Consider the following 17,620-nt stretch of genomic DNA (forward strand, 5'->3'; position numbering starts at 1 on the left):
AAGAGGAAAATTGCTTTTCTAACATTACCGAAAATTATTATTTCCTATCAAATCTAAGCATTCTTTCTAACTTGAATATGGTAACATCAACACAGAATGTACAGAAGGACTTGTTATTCAGTAATGACAGCAATATAACATCATTTTGAAATTTCATAACTATGTTTGAAGATATGCCTGAATGATTTGATTGTCCTTTTATAAGTTTCAGTAATATTCAATGGCTGGAAAAGATCTTTAGTACTCATATTTTGATGTTAAGAAATTAAAAGAGTCTGAATTGTGGATAGTTCAACAATAACTCCTCATCTACTAAAGGTAATATGAAGATAGAAATTTACAAATAACAAGGTTGCACAGACACAATATAATAATGACAACAAAACCAGAACTTGGTGGTTCTCAGCTAATCAGGTAGAATGTGTAGAAAGAGAGAGAGAGACTGAGCTAAAGTTTCATATCTATAACCTTTCCCCAGATCTGGATGAAGACAGAGGTATTGTGTATCTTCAGGTGCAGAGAACAGGGGAAAAGAAACATAGCAAGGTGTGACCTGTGTCAGCTCTCCAGTGCAACTCTGCAGCACACATGAGGCACAAGGGATCATGTTGAATAGGTTCAAAATGTCCCATTTTGTACACATTAAGGTCTTGTAGAGAGAACGGAAACCTTGTTTGCAAGAGTCAGAATAAACAAAGCCCAAATGATGAGCAGAAGGCCAGAGCTTTAATTGGAGTCAGGGGATATGGTTGCATTGTTATCAGGCAGGGAGGGGAGTAGGATGGTGATCAGGGCATGTCAGTGTTAGTAGTTCCAAAGAGTCCTACTGTGAACAGTGGAGCAGTGGCTTAAGATCTTAAAGGAAAGATGATAGTTCCTTGTATTGTACACATCAGCCATGGAGCTGGTGAGGTGGGTTCTCTATGTGTTATGCTCAAACCACACGCTAAAGGCCAGTCCAGTCAAAAGAGGCTGTACCACTCTACATTACTGATAATATCCCTCTGCAAGTGTATCATGTGTCTAGTTCACAAACTATGCAGTAGGTTCATGGTCTCATTCAGCAACTCTGTTTTTGACAACTTTTTAGTGGAAACCGAGCCTTGATGATTGATACACTCATTGGGCCAAAAGAACTATTTCTGTGCTGTATGACCTCATGACAAAAATGCATGATATAAAGAAATGTCCAGGATCAGTTTAATATTCTTTTGTTAAATTCAAGGTCGTTATTAAATCAGAATCAGGCTTAATATCACTGGCAAATATCACAAAATGTGTTCACTTTACAGCAGCAGTACAATGCAATACATGATAAGTATAGGAAAAAACTGAATTACAGTGATTATATATAGGTGTCTTAAACAGTTACGTTTAAACAAGTAGTGCAAAAACAGAAATAAATAAAATAAGTGTTGAGGTAGTGTTCATGGGTTCAATGATCATTTAGAAATTAAATGGCTGAGGGGGTGAAGCTGTCCCTGAATTGCTGAGTGTGTGCTTTCAGGCTCCTGTACAGTCCCGTGTGACAGACAAGTCTCAGACCCTTCTCGTACTCTGTCTACCCGGGGCTCTCTTGTCGACTTACTGATTACCACGGCACATCCGATAGGGACTGCTGTTTTCCCTTTTCCCGTCTTCCCCCTTGGAGCAAAGCACCGAGACGCAACATGCCCACTCTTCCCACAATTAAAACAGGTCAAGCCCGGAAATCTCTGGCCGCCTGGCCTTTCCCTCTCAACCTTACCACTAGCTCCCGGCGGGACCTCTGCCTCAGCCGACGGACTTTCTCGATCGTTCCCACGGTCCCTCGGGGAACTTTTATTCGAGGAAAACTTTGCCTTGTGGGTTAGGACATATTCATCTGCGAATCTAGCAAATTCTGACATGGACTTATTCGGCTTCTCATTCAAATACATCCGGATCCCCTCCTGAACACAACCTTTAAATTCCTCAATCAAAATTAACTCCCTGAGACGCCCATGATCCTCGCCCACTGTTTCTGCGGTGCACCAACGGTCCAAGAGCACCCCCTTCTCATGGGCAAACTCGGTATACATCTGATTCCACCCTTTCCGTAAATTTCTGAACCTTTGTCTATATGCTTCAGGTACTAGCTTGTAACCCCGGAGAATGGCCGCCTTTACTTGGTCATAGTTCTCTTCCCCTTCCGTGGACAACGCCGCATATGCCCGCTGTGCCTTCCCTCTTAACATACTCTGTAACAACGCCACCCACTGTGCTCTGGGCCACTTCTGATTCACGGCCACCTTTTCAAAAAGCAAGAAATAACTATCAACATCCGTCTCCTCGAACGGGGGGGACCAACCTCAATGCCCGACTAACATCAAACCGCTCCTCTCGGTCCGACCCCTGACTTCGTGGCTCCTGCTTTAACTTCTCCATCTCCAAGGCATGTTTCCTCTGGCTCTCGGCTGCTTCCAGCTCCTTTAGCTGAAGTTCCCTTTTCACCTCTAACTCCTTTAACTGGCGCGCATGCTCCCTTTCTTTCTCTCTCTCAGCTGCTTCCAGCTGCTTTGACTTACTTTCATGTTCCCACCTTAATTTCTCCAACTCTAACTGAGCCGTCCCACTAGCTGGTACCTTTTCAGGGATATTTTCCAATACCTCAGCTGCAAACACATTCTTCCCAATGTAATACTGAGTTATGGCCCTTCGCACCTCCCGCTTTTTCATTGACGACCTCACCTCTGTGAGGCTTAACCCCTTCGCCAAATTTACCAAGTCTGATTTGGTGGCCGTCTCTAGTCAGGTTTTCCATAAATTCATCCACATCCATCTTTGCTGGTTTCTCATCTGGCTACCCGCGTACCAGATCCAAGTTTGGACTTACAATCCCGATTCACTGGCCCTCCAATTTGGTTTCGAATCTCGGAGACGAGATCCCCAAGTTGTTACGTACCCCGTAACTGGGTGACTTACCAGCAAAGATAGAGAGGTCCGTTGAAGTCTGATGGTACTATTTTTAAAAGTTTTTATTTATAAAGGGGCACAAACATAAAGTTAATACAAACATTCAGATAATATACGTCGTCAATACTCAATCTAAAGCGCGGGCATAGTAATAATCATCAATAAGAAGTAGCTCTATCGTTTGTCTAGGGGTAATATATAGTCCTTTGGAAATATGAAAGTCACTCAGTTCCTGCAAGCTTCTGGGTTTTGGGGACCGCTGGGTTTTCACTTGTTGGAGAGAGAGAGAGATTTGTGATAAAAGAAACTTGCCCGGGTCTTTTGCTGAGATCAATCCGTTGAGTCGGGGGAGTTGGTTCCCCGTTGTTAGTTCAAGAAAATCGTTTCTGCGGTACTCGCCACCGGGTCCCAGGCACGGGAACCGAACACACGTGGCTTCCTTCAAATGGCTGCACGCTATACGGGATCGCTAGTGTCTCTTCTGGTGTGTCTGAGGGGCCGTCCCTACAGCCCCTCTTTTATCTGGACTCACGGGGTCTCAGATGTCAATCAGGTTGGGATGATGCAATCCCTCCCCGTCACCCAGCCCACGTTGCCCTGAGGGCTTGCACGTAGCACAGTCCCCAATCCACAAAGGTGTCTCCAAGAGACAATGGCCATTATCCGTGGCTTTGTCTTGCTGAGGGGCCAGGACACACATTCCAAAACCTTGAGGATTCTCTCTCATTTCCTGGGTTCAAGACCCGAATTAATAGCGATCTTGCGATTCTCAAGAAGGAGGGGGCTGCGATCATAACAGGATAAAATTTTGGATACATTCCTTTCTTCAATATTTGGGTGTTTTAATAAGTAATTAAGGTCAAGCATCCACCTCAGCATTCTTAAAATGAGCTTTCAGGTACTTAGGTTTGATCCTGACCTCAGCTTCTGAATGTGTCCATGCTCTCCTACTGATCTTGTGGTACTTCAGGTACTCCAGTTCTTTCTCTCATCCCAGTGATATGACAATAAATTACTGTTACGAAGGATGAACAACTCTGATGGGCAGAAGGGTGCAGATTCGCCCATGCCCCCCCTTTGGAGAATCGCAAATCACTACTATTTCGATGCTGCTAACAGGAAGTAAGGGAGACAAAAGGAAATCTGCCAGGGCAGTTGTTAGTGATAACAGCTCATGAAAGTTAATGAGAGAGAGAGAGACACAGCTAAGAGTTACCCAGGGTGGATCGTCTCCTAGTGACAAAAGGGGAGATTTACTGCTATTGTCTTTTGGAGAAGGATTGTTTACTTGGTACTGTTCTATTCATTGAAACCCCTCAGGGGACAACCAGAGTGGGCTGGTTTGATGGGTTACATCATCCCAACCTGATTGACACCTGAGACCCCGTGAGTGGGGATAAATGTGAGGTCTGGGTTAACACCGCTCAGACGCACCAGGAGAAACGCTAGTGAGCATCAGAAACCCACGAGACAGGGTGGGACATCGAAGACCGAATGAAGGGTCGGTAAATTTTAACTCACAGTGTTTTATAGCGAGGCCGGTGGGGGCTTGTGTGTGTGTCCACCCTTGCCTGGGTGACGAGTCCACCACGGAAGAACGGTCTAGCTAAAGGACAACGGAGTCATACCTGAATGGCCACAACAACAACACATCGATGGATCAAAATCGTAAAGGAAGGTTGGCAAGACAATAGCTGTTACTGCTTACACGTTTTCTCTCTCTCTTTCTCTCTCCAACAGTTGCAACACAGCGACCAACAACTACCGCAGCTTGCATGAACTGAACTGAACTTTATATTCCCATCTGACAATTCATTATCCCCTAGACAACGATAGAGCTTGTTTCTTATTGATTATTATTATACCCGCACTTTTAGGTTTAGTATTGCTGACGTATATTATCTGTATATTTGCATTGATATTATTTTTGTATATTTTTACTAATAAATACTGTTGAAAATAGTATCACCAAACTCCAACGGACACTTCTATCTTTGCTGGTAAGACACCCAGTTACGGGGTTCATAACAAAATTGGGGGCTTGTCCGGGATCTGATACCAAATTGGAGAGCCAGTGAATCGGGCTATAAGTCCAGACTTGGATCTGGTTGCGTGGGTAACCAGATGGGAAACCAGAAAAGATGGACGTAGATGAATTTACACAAAACCCGACTTTGAAGTGCTCGAGGATGCCACAAAGACGGACTTGGTAAGTATTGCGAAAGGATTAAATTTCACAGAGGTGAAGTCGTCAATGAAAAAGTGGGAGATGCAGAGGGCCATAGCTCAGTATTATATTGAGAAGGATGTGTTTTCGGCTGAGGTATTGGAACATATCCCTGAAAAGGTACCAGCTATTGGGACGGCTCAGTTAGAGTTGGAAAAATTAAGGTTGGAACAGAAGAAAAGGGAGTATGAGCTCCAGTTACAGGAGAAAGAGAAACAGAGGGAGCATGAGCTGGAAATGGAGAAGTTAAAGCAAGAGAGAAGGGTCCAAGGGGCAGACCGAGAGAAGAAGTTTAATGTTAGTAGGGAGTTTAGGTTAGTACCTCCGTTCGAGGAGACAGATGTTGATAGTTATTTCTTGCATTTTGAAAAGGTGGCAGTGAATCAGAAGTGGCCCAGAGATCAGTGGGTGGCGTTGTTACAAAGTGTGTTAAAAGGGAAGGCTCAATGGGCATATGCGGCGTTGTCTGTGGACGTGTCTGCAGATTATGAGGAAATAAAACAGGCCATCCTTCGGACCTATGAGTTAATCCCTGAAGCATATAGACAAAAGTTCAGAGATTTAAAGAAAGTGTGGAATCAGACGTATGCAGAGTTTGCCTATGAGAAGGGTGTGCTCCTGGATCACTGGTGTGCAGCAGAAATGGTGGAGGAGGATTTCCGGCATTTCAGAGAGTTAATTCTGATTGAGGAATTTAAAGGTTGTGTTTCAGATGATATCCGAATGTATTTGAACGAGAAGCCAAATAAGTCTATATCAGAATTTGCCAGGTTCGCAGATGAATATGCCCTAGCCCACAAGACAAAGTTTTCCTCGAATAAGAGTTACCAGAAAGACCGTAGGAACGGTAGAGAAAGCCCGCTGGCTGAGGCAGAAAATAAGCCGGGAGCTAGTGGTAAAGGTAAGGAGGAAGAAAGGCAGGCTGGCAGGAGGGTTCCTGGCTTGACCTGTTTTAATTGCGGAAAGGTTGGTCATATTGCATCTAAGTGCTTTGCTCCAAAGAAGGAGACAGGAAAAGGGAAAGCAGCAGTCCCTACAGGGTGTATTGTGTTGATCAGCAAATCGATGAGAAAGCCCCAGGTAGATAGAATACGAGAGGGGCGTGAGAAATTTATTTCAGAAGGGACCGTGTCTGTGAAAGAGGGAGAAACCCCAGTTCCAGTGAGGATCTGGAGAGATACTGGAGCTGAGCAGTCATTGATTCTCAGTAAGTTACTAGATTTTGGTCCTGAGACTGGAGAGGTAGTTTTGACAGGCATAGGAAAAGGGACAGAAGCTGTACCTTTGCATGGGATCATTATAAATTGTGACCTGGTATCTGGACCAGTTGAAATAGGGGTACGGTCAGAATTACCGGGAGAAGGCGTGGACGTCCTTCTTGGTAACGACTTAGCAGGTGGTGACGTGTGTTCAGCAAGTAAGCTGACGAGCAAGCCTGTAAGTGTTGAGGACCCGCCCCTAGGTTCCAAGATCTATCCCGCATGCGCAATCACTCGCAGCATGTCGAGAAAGGCAGCTGAGAAAGAGACCAGTTTAAATCAGTCCAGTGTCGATTTGGCTGAGACATTTTTACCGACCCTGTATCAAGAGGGGTTAGGGGATGGTAAAACGGAGAATAGGGAGGTGAAAGAGAGTAAAGGAGAGGAGGTAGACCTACCCTTAGCCAAGAGGGAATTTATAGAGGCACAGAGTAAAGATGAGAAACAGATAAGGCAGTTAGAAGGTCCAGGGTTGGACATGGATGATCTGTCTGGCTTGATGGAACTGTTTGAAGAAGTTGAAAAATTGACATGTGTTCCCAATAATGATATAAGGGCAGTCCTAGATGAAAAGGATGCCGTTACCTTGAAGGAGTCTGCTGGGTTAGCAGATGAAATTGTTTTAACCCGTGTTACGAACCCTGTAACTGGGTCACTTACCAGCAAAGATAGAGAGGTCCGTTGAAGTCTGATGGTACTATTTTTAACAGTATTTATTGGTAAAAATACACAAAAATAATATCAATGCAAACATACAGATAATATACGTCGTCAATACTAAATCTAAAAGTGTGGGTATAATAATAATCAATAAGAAATAGCTCCATCGTTGTCTAGGGGATAATTTATTGTCCGATGGAAATATGAAAGTCATTCAGTTCAGGCAGGCTCCCGCCTTTGGGGACCGCTGGGTTTTCAATTGTTGGAGAGAGAGAGAGAGATTTTGGAACTTGCCAGATTTTCCTTTTTTATGATGTCGATCCTTCGAAATTTCGTTGGTGTCCTTTTCTTTTTAGACAAGCCATTCTTCCGTGGTGATCCCACCAATCCCAGGCAACGGGAAAGGATGCACGCGGGCCCCACTGGCTGTCACTATTAAACGCTGTCATAAGATTTCTAGCGTTTCTCCTGGTGCGTCTGAAGGGGTTGTTCCCCAGACCCTCTTTTATCCTTACTTACGGGGTCTCAGATGTCAATCAGGTTGGGATGATGCAATCCCTCAACCAGCCCACTCTGGTCATTCCCTGAGGGCTTCAATGAATAGTACAGCACTCAATACACAATTCCGTCTCCAAGAGACAATGGCCGTTATCCGTGGCTTTGTATCACTGAGGGGCCAGGACATTCCAAACCTTGTGGATTCTCTCTCATTTCCTGAGTCCCAGACCCAAATTAATAGCGATCTTGTGATTCTCAGGAAGGAGGGGGCTACTTTGTACCCTTCGGCCCCTCAGAGTTGTGGCACATTCGTAACACCCACAGGGTTGAGTTTACTCCAGATGGGAGTTGCCCAGAGAATAACTGGGAGGATCAGGGGAACTTAGAGTTTGAAAAGGGGACGAGTATTGAAAGCCTGGAAGAGGTAGATGTCCCGTTTGAGTGTGTTCAAGATGTGGATGCACATGGTACTGAAACTAGTAATGAAACTCAGGAAAAGTCTGAGGTATCTGATTTAGTTGAAAAGGAATGCAGTCCTTTTGGGTCAGATGGACTTGGTTCAGTGAAGAAAGGGTTAACCTTGGTACCAGTGGGAAGTGAGAATTCTCAGTTGTTTGTGTTAGAAGGTGTGTTAAAAGTTAGTGAGGGGATGGGAGCTGGTGATGTGAATATTATTATTGAAGGACAAGGGAAAAGTGTAGTTCCTAAATTGAATAAAGAAAATTTAAAGTCTGGATTGGTTTCAGAAGCAGTAACCAGGCTGAAGGAACAATGGCTTGTTAACAAGGTGCCTGTGAATCAATTACAGTTTGTTTTGGAATTTAAAGGTAAACAACTTGCAGATGTTAAACTGAAAACTAATAGAATGAAGGGTCCTGAAGATAAAACTAATGACTTGCTTAAAAATAAAGAATTGTGTGTAAGTTCAGAAGATGGGCTAAGTTTGGAAAACATTGTTGATAAAATAATTCCTATGAAAGGAGTATGTGAAAGCCTATTCCACACTGGTGAGCAAGCTAACCATGTGAGAGTTAAATGGAAAAGAGGCAAAGGTTGACAAAATGCCACTTTAAATAACAGGATCTGGTTTTGAGGGATTTCGACAAAGCATGTAAATAATAAAGACAACACCATGGAAGATTGACTGTTAAGTTTAAAAGTAAAATAAAGATTAGTATTTACATAAACTTTTGTAATGTACTACAGAATAATCACACATGTATTGGTTCACATTTTGTAATATATACTTAAGATCACAACCCTTTAGTTTTGTTTTTTCTGAAGAAAAGGAATAAAAATAGGTGGTTATTAAATTGGAGTCTGATGCTACAGGAATTTATTAAGATACAACATATTAAAGGAAGTGATAATGTACTCGCTGACTGCTTATCTAGATGCTAAGTTGAATGTATATCTGTATTACTCTGTAGTTAAAAACTCTTTTGTATTGTGTTAGATTCTGTAATTCTGTAAGACTCTGTATTAGTTAATTTTCCCCTTTGGTGAAAATTCTTAGAAGGATGGGGGTGTTACGAAGGATGAACAACTCTGATGGGCAGAAGGGTGCAGAGTCGCCCATGCCCCCCCTTTTGGAGAATCGCAAATCGCTACTATTTTGATGCTGTTATCAAGAAAGTAAGAGAGACAAAGGAAATCTGCCAGGGCAGTTGTTATTGATAACAGCTCATGAAAGTTAATGAGAGAGAGAGACACAGCTACGAGTTACCCAGGGTGGATCGTCTCCTAGTGACAAAAGGGGAGATTTACTGCTATTGTCTCTTGGAGAAGGAATTGTGTATTGAGTACTGTACTATTCATTGAAACCCCTCAGGGGACAACCAGAGTGGGCTGGTTTGATGGGTTACATCATCCCAACCTGATTGACATCTGAGACCCCGTGAGTGGGGATAAAAGTGAGGTCTGGGGTAACACCCCTCAGACGCACCAGGAGAAACGCTAGTGAGCATCAGAAACCCACGAGACAGGGTGGGACATCGAAGACCGAACGAAGGGTCGGTAAATTTTAACTCACAGTGTTTTATAGCAAGGCCGGTGGGGGCTTGTGTGTGTGTCCACCCTTGCCTGGGTGACGAGTCCACCATGGAAGAACGGTCTAGCTAAAGGACGGCGGAATCATACCTGAATGGCCACAACAACAACACATCGACGGATCAAAATCGTAAAGGAAGGTTGGCAAGACAATAGCTGTTACTGTTTACACGTTTTCTCTCTCTCTCTCTCTCTCTCTCTCTCTCTCTCTCTCTCTCTCTCCAACAGTTGCAACACAGCGACCAACAACTACCGCAGCCTGTATGAACTGAACTGAACTTTATATTTCCATCGGACAATTCATTATCCCCTAGACAACGATAGAGCTTGTTTCTTACTGATTATTATTATACCCGCACTTTTAGGTTTAGTATTGCTGACGTATATTATCTGTATATTTGCATTGATATTATTTTTGTATATTTTTACTAATAAATACTGTTGAAAATAGTATCACCAGACTCCAACGGACTCTTCTATTTTTGCTGGTAAGACAGCCAGTTACGGGGTTTGTAACATTACCTACTGTAATTTAACTGTTAGTGTAGTTACGTGGTGAAAGAATATAAACAGTAACTGACAGGTAGGTGAGAGAGTGCAAACTGGAGTGTTACAAAGTAATACAGGTGTGGAGAGGACAACAGATTGCTCTTTCTGGAGCTAGCATTGGCCTTTGGGGCCAAATGTCCTCCTCTTATATGCTTGAGATAAAAGCAAGCAATTCTCACTTCTATCACATCTTTCCCCATAGACTTCACAAGCTGTAATGGGATCTGGAAGCACAAAATAATGTTTCAATCCAGTTAACACTCCATAAATCAAGAAATCAGTCAGCAACTGACTCAGAAGTAAATGTCATCCCATGAAGTACTGCCGGTGTGTAAACCTTCACTCTGTTAGGTTACTGTGGGTCAGTTTGGAAGTGCCAGTGACAAAACAGTGTTGTACACTGACCTTTATCACAATATTCCTACTGTGGATACATCTGGCTTGTAAGAATGGAACTGCAGTGACTTACACTTGAGTTGTAAACTGTGGATGTCACTTGGGAACTAAATTAGTTTCAGTATTTTAGAAAAAAAACGTCTACGCCACTTGAACTTCGGGGCCTCTTTCTGCATTGGGTCTTTAAACAACTTCTGAGTATCCTTTTAAAACAACCACAGAACATAAGTTTAACACCTTGCTGTATTGATGCAAAATTTGAACAAAGCTAATCAATTATTATAGGGTAGCATTAATTCGTAAAATAGTCTGGAAAAAAACCCATATTTTAATGTACTTATTGTATAAGAGGTCCAATTTTGGTCATTGAAAGATACCTTGCTCAATTATATTTGGACATCTGATCATAGCTTAAGAAAAATATTTTTATTAAGATTAAAAACAAATCAAAGTAGTTCTTAAGGATCTTGGCGTAATGAGCATCTTGCATTTCATTTCGAGTTTATTAACGTGTACAAATATGGTGAGGTACATGTTTGCATCAGCATCCCAGGGACAGGGACATGGGTACAGACAAAACACAGAATAGCATCTATAGAGAAATTATACAAGACAATGAAGAGTGGGGGAGGGGAGGGAAGGCTGAGAACAAACAAGAATTTAGTGCAATAAAAGCATAATTAATGACAAATCCATGATTCATGTTACGTTTTGTTGCTCCAAAACATAAAACTAATTGAAATAAAAACACAGAGCCGGGACAAATGCGTCTAACTTCATTTTTTTTAACTTTAAACTAGGCGTACACTTATGACATAGCAGTGTGACGACATATGCCTTTCACATACTTTTACATACAACCTGTAATGAATTATTTAAATAAACAAAAAATATTTCATCAGCAATATATTTACAATATTACGGAAATATAAAATACACCACACTCCTCCCTGCTTAGTTATAAACTCCAACTCAATATAGAATGCAGCTCAACTTGTATATACAGTATACTATATAATACAACAACAATATAGACATCCACATTATAGTAAATTTTAAATAGTCCCATTCAGGTGTAAAGATTTAATCAGTGTGGAGGATTGCTTACCTTTGTGGGATAATGTCATTCTTGACGGGGGTGGAGGAGTCACTCTGTTTGAAAGGTGAATACTTGTGTCTCTGGAACAATCTCAGGTTTGGGGGCTTCTGTGTGCTCGGAGGACTCTGGGACTGCAGGAACTGGTTCCGACAGCTCTGGATACCTTTCTTCTGGACGTGCTAGCATCCGGAATAGTGCACGGCAAGCTGCTCGATCTTCTGATCTATCCCAGGCCTCCAGTCAGAACTTCCAGCCAACACTTTCATTTTGACTACGTCTAGATGACCGATATGTAGCTCCTCCAACACTTCAGCTCTCAATCCTGATGGTACAACATCTCTCAATCCTTACATTAGGCAACCTCCATCAAAGGCAAGTTTATCTCAGCACTGGTAAAAATGAGGGAACTGGAGTTTCTGCTTCACATTCCATCCAGTTTGTGCTGCCATGTAGATCTGAGACGGTATGGGGTCTTTTCTCCTTTCCCTTTGGATCATCTCTGCCGCAATAGGGAGACTTTCAATATGTTAGGGGGAATATGTCAGGAGAACTGTCCTCTTTTGTAACTTTTTCAGGTATTTCCTTTACCAAATGAAACTGTACAATCCATCAGCATTTCCCTGATCTTGAATTGGATTTTGTAATTGTGTCCTCTGAGCACCACAGCTCACCTCTGTTGTTGTTAGTGGATTGAAAATGGACACTAGTGGTTGATGATCAGTCATGAGAATGAATTCTCTCCCTTACAGGTCCTGGTTGGAATGTTTTACACCCCAAACCAGACTCAAGGCCTCTCTGCTAATCTTTATGTAATTTTTCTCTGTAGTAATAAAGGTACGTGATGCAAAGACATAACATGTGATATGACTGCAACTATACCAGAAATGAGGATTCACAGATAAGCTTCACCATTTCCTTTGCCTTTTGGAAAGACCTCACTGCTTTGTCCATTGCCATTTATTCCCGATCTGTAGTAATGAGTTCAAGGGGTGAAGCATAGTAGCCAGGTTTGGCAGGAAACTATCATAGTAACTGACTAATCCTAAAAAGGACTACAACATGCCCTTTGGACTTGGGGCACATACCACTACTTGAATATAGTCAGCACACTTGCATAATTCTTGTGCATCAGTGGTGTGACCACAATAAGTGATGCTTGGTTTAAAGAATATACACTTGTTGCATCCTGCTCTGAGCCCATAATCTTCTAATCATTTTAACATTGTCTACAGATTTTGGAAATGTTTCTTGCCATCATTACCTGTAGCTTTGATGTCATCCAGGTAACAATGAGTGTCTAAACAGCCTTGCAGCACTTGCTCCTTAACTTTCTGCAGAGTGCAGGTGCAGATGCCACTCCAGACATAGGCCTATTACAGCAATGAAGCACTTTGGACTCTTCTTCCATCTCCATCTGTCGGTAGGCCTCAGACAAGTCCACTTTGCTGAAGTGTTTCCCTCCAGAAAGATTTGCAAAGATACCCTCTATAAGCAAAATCATTTCAGCAGGTTTGGTTGGAGCAGTTAAAATTCTCAATGAACTATATGCCTTTAAACCCAATGTACTCAGCAAAATTATCCTTCACTTCTCATTGGGTATTTCATTTGCTTTAAATTACTGCTCAATTTACTCCATATACAATATCCAGTTATCTCTTGTGCATTTGAATGCATCTATCTTTCTGATATAGCCAGCTATTTCTGTTTCTTTTTTGCTTATGATTATTATCATCCAGTACTCACTGTTAATAAACCCATTGTCTGCCTTTTTTAAACTCAAGCATCTCTGTCCCTTCCCAAAGAAGCACATACTGCAGCTTTTTTTACTCCCATCCATTTCTTTGCTGTGTTTTTTTTTAAAAACTTGAATGTCTTGCTGCGCATCTATAGGTAGGAAGTCGTCTCAGGTGTGTTTAAAACTTACTTGTCACCACTCTTATGTTTTGTGGCTTCAAAATATAAAACTAATCAAAATAAAAACACAGAGCCAGAAATAAAACCTAACTTCTTTTTTTCACTTTAAGCGTGGCGCACGCTCATGATGTGGTGGTGTGATGACGTATGACATTCATGTACTTTTACATATAACCTATAATGAATTATTTAAATGAACAAAGAATACTTAATCAAACAACATATTTGTAATATTACTGAATTATTAAATACCCAACAGTTCCCATTTGTTTTCTACCTCCCTTCCATTCACTGTATGACCAGAGACCGAGGCAGCCATGTAAATGTTTAAAATGTAACCTTCTTGCCCATTCATCACATGATTGAAGATTGGTTCCTCATAGTTGTTGATATATTTTCCTTAGTGTGCAACATGATGCAGTGCAATAGCATACTAGTCTAATTCTGTCAATCAGGGCAAACTTCAAATGAATATCTTACTACTTCTGAATGAAGTTTTAACATTTTACTGTTAAAATTAATGTCCTTTCCTTAACAAGCTCCTTGGAGTTTCCATCCCTAGAAGTTAACAAACAAGCCATTTTGAAGTATTAATTTAGTGATTTATTTCTTAATTCATGCAGTTGGAAATTCTCAGACATTTTATGCAAAATGTCTCCTTTTGATGAACAATTATTCCTTCTGATAAGAAAATCACCATGTGTGCCAATAGGAGTTTAACCATATTATATTTCACAAAAGAGTTGTGTTCACAAATGTGTTGGACACGTGTTTTCTGAAATAAAAACATATGCAGAGTGTTCTGCATGGAGGTTCTTTTTATTAGCAATCTCAGGGGAAGTTCCATTACCCATTGCCTGTTTGTACAGGAAGTAGAGAGCTCATGAGTGGATATAAGCTTTCTGAGAGGAGACAGAGAGGACCTACAGTTTGGTGATACCCAATATACACTTGCTTTAGCTCCTGTTGAGTTTTGCTCTCAATATCTCGGATATGGATGCTTGTTCCTTTGATAAAAGTGAAATCTTAGTAATTGACAGGAACTTGCTCTACAGTCTTGCCCATGAACAGAGAGGAGCAACTCAAACAATTATGCTTTTCATAATTTATTCTCTTGCACTTTCTTGGTCCCCTAAGTTCAAAAGAGCACTTTTGTACCCAACTGCTGAGCAAAAATCAGATATATTTTGTTGGTGTCATTGACGGCAAAACATGAAGTACTGCTTTTTAAATAACTCTAGTATCTTTATGTTTACAGAAGGAATATTTATAAAGGGAAAAAAAACTGTTCAGATCCATTTCATTGTCCCTAGTGCCCACAAAAGGATGTTATTGTGATAAAGTGAACCCCTGAATCAATTCCATGTGGTATCTGGTTTGCAATCATCTGGAGTATGGCAGAGTTATCCATGAGTCCAATCAATGGGACTTCCTGAGGATGTTGTTTTGCTGAGAATGTGGAATATTTTTATGCTGGTCCAGCTTCAGAACATCTTCAAAGGAACTAAGTGCCTCCAAAGCACTTCAGTTAAAAAAGACCTATCATTTTCTTCACTTCTGCTAGTGTGGAACAGAAAGTGCTGTTTCTACAGAGCAGACAGAGCTTTATAAAAATACAAGGGAATTTTGTGAGCCATGGAATCTTGTAAGGAGATGGTGAGATACTGCTTTCTATTTGAGGAAAAAAGGGAAGTGAATGATAATTCCTTGTACCAGTGTATGATCTTTCATGGTGAGGCCTATTTTGGCAGGAACACCATCGAATCAACATTGAATACCTTCTCTGGATGCTTCAGAGTGCTGCATGGGACTGACACCTTACCTTAAAGTTAAAACTGTAAATCCTTTATAATATCTTAAGGATAAGGTAACAAGTTAATAATAAGTGTACCTGAAAATGGAATGGAGATTTGCAGCAGATTGTTGCTTTGAGCAGCGACCAATCAGCAATCCAAAGTGTGAGAAGACATAGTAGCTGCCTCACAGTCTCTGAATGAGTAAATTTGCAGAGGTTTAGTGTTTTGAACAGCAGCCAATCAGTGATCAGAATTGATTGGCAAGAACAAATTAAAATAAGGCAAGGACCAATGGAATGGCCTCGGTTGGAGTGTTGAGGAGCTGGAGCTGGAACTGGACGAGCACTGTATCATTTGGGAGGCTGAGAGAGTGATAGATAGGACATATAGAGAGGTAGTTGCACTCAAGGTGGAGGACACAGGAGACTGGGTGACAGTGAGAAGGGGAAGGGGTTAAACAGACAGTGAAGAGTACCCCTCATCAACAGCTTTATCATTTTGGATACTGCAGGGATGCCCTAGGAGAGGAAAGTCACAGCAGTTGGGTACCTGAATTTGACTCTGTGACTCAGAATGGAAGGGGGCAGAAGAGGCAAGTTGTGATGAAAGGGCAACAGAACGGAGGTCCCGTAGGCAAGAATGAGATTCCCAAATGGTATGTTGCCTCCCAGACGCCAGGGTCTGTGACATCGTGGATCAAGTCAGCATTCTTAAGCAGGAGGGTGGGCAGCCAGAGGTTGTGGTCCAGGCAAGTACCAGTGACATTGGTAGGAAGAGTGATGAGTTCTGCAAAGTGAGTTTAGGGTGTCAGATGCTAAGTTAAAGGGCAAGACGTCCAGGGTTGTGATCTCAGGATTGCTACCCTTGCCAGGTGCCACCGAGGCCAGAAATTGAAAGATCATACAGTTTAACATGTGGCTAAGGAGTTGGTGTAGCAGGGAGGGCCTCAGATTTTTGGATCATTGGGCTCTCTTCCAGGGAAGGTGGGACCTGTACAGAAGTGACAGTTTGCACCTGAATTGGAGGGAGACGAATATCCTAGGGGGAAGGTTTGTTAATACTGCACCATAGGTTTAAACTAGAGTTGCAGAGGGATGGGAACATATTGTGGAGAAAGATGTATTTTGGTATGACTCTATGTCTCTAAGGAATGAAGGTTTTCTTACACAATAAATGGATTTACAGGCTCCAATCCACATCCTGCCACCACCGTAGTGAGCTGAACCTTACATAAAGATGAGAGAGATAGAGAATCTCATGGCACGTTATCATGACAATAGTCTTTACCTCAATGCCAGCAAAACTGAAGAGCTGATCATTAGTAACAATGATGTGAAGGCCATGAGGGTTGAAAGCTTCTATGTCCTAAGATTGAACAACACTGACACCACGGCCAAGAAAGTGCAGCAATGCATCTTCCTTGGGAGGCTAAAGAGACGTGAAGTTCATCATCTTTAATGACGCATAACAGAATGCTTCCTATTCAGATGCATCTTGTGTTGGTATGGCAACTGCTCTGCCCACGACCAGCGCAGAGCTGTGGGTATAGTTCAGTATGTCACAGTAATCAACTTCCCTCGGCGGGCTCTTCATACTGCCTTGGTAAAGCAACAAGCATAATCAAAGACCCCACCCACCCTAGACATCCTCAATTCTACTCCCTCCCATCAGACAGAAGGCACAAAAGCCAGCAAGCATACACCACCAGGCTCAAGGGCAGGTTCTCGGACAATCGAACAGTTCCCCAGTATGATAAGGAGGACTCTTGATCTCACCAAATTCCTTGTGGTGGCCTTGCACCTTATAGACTATGCACTGAACTTTCTCCATATCTCTAACATTATTCTGCATTTTATTATTGTTTCTCCCATGTACTACCTCAATGTGATGATGTGATGAAATGATTGATACAGATGGCATGAGACACCAATAAACCGATTTACCAACTCTTTCCTGTTTTATAAAGCTGAAGCTGGCCTTCCCTCCACTGAGTTCATCTACATTTTATACTGCTTCAGGAAAGCAGCAAATATAACTGCAGACCCTTCCCTCTCTGGTTATTCTCTTTTCTCCCTTTCCCACCAAGCGCAAGATACCAAAGCTTAATAAAAAAAGCTGCCAGACTTAAAGACAGTTTCCATCCTGTAGTTATAAGACTCTTGTTGTTTTCTTTGCACTTTATTTGTCTGCACTTTCTCTGTAAATGTAACATGATATTCTGCATGCTTTCTTTGCCAAT

This window comes from Hemitrygon akajei, chromosome 10 (genome assembly GCF_048418815.1).
Source record: "Hemitrygon akajei chromosome 10, sHemAka1.3, whole genome shotgun sequence".
In the NCBI taxonomy this organism is placed as follows: domain Eukaryota; kingdom Metazoa; phylum Chordata; class Chondrichthyes; order Myliobatiformes; family Dasyatidae; genus Hemitrygon; species Hemitrygon akajei.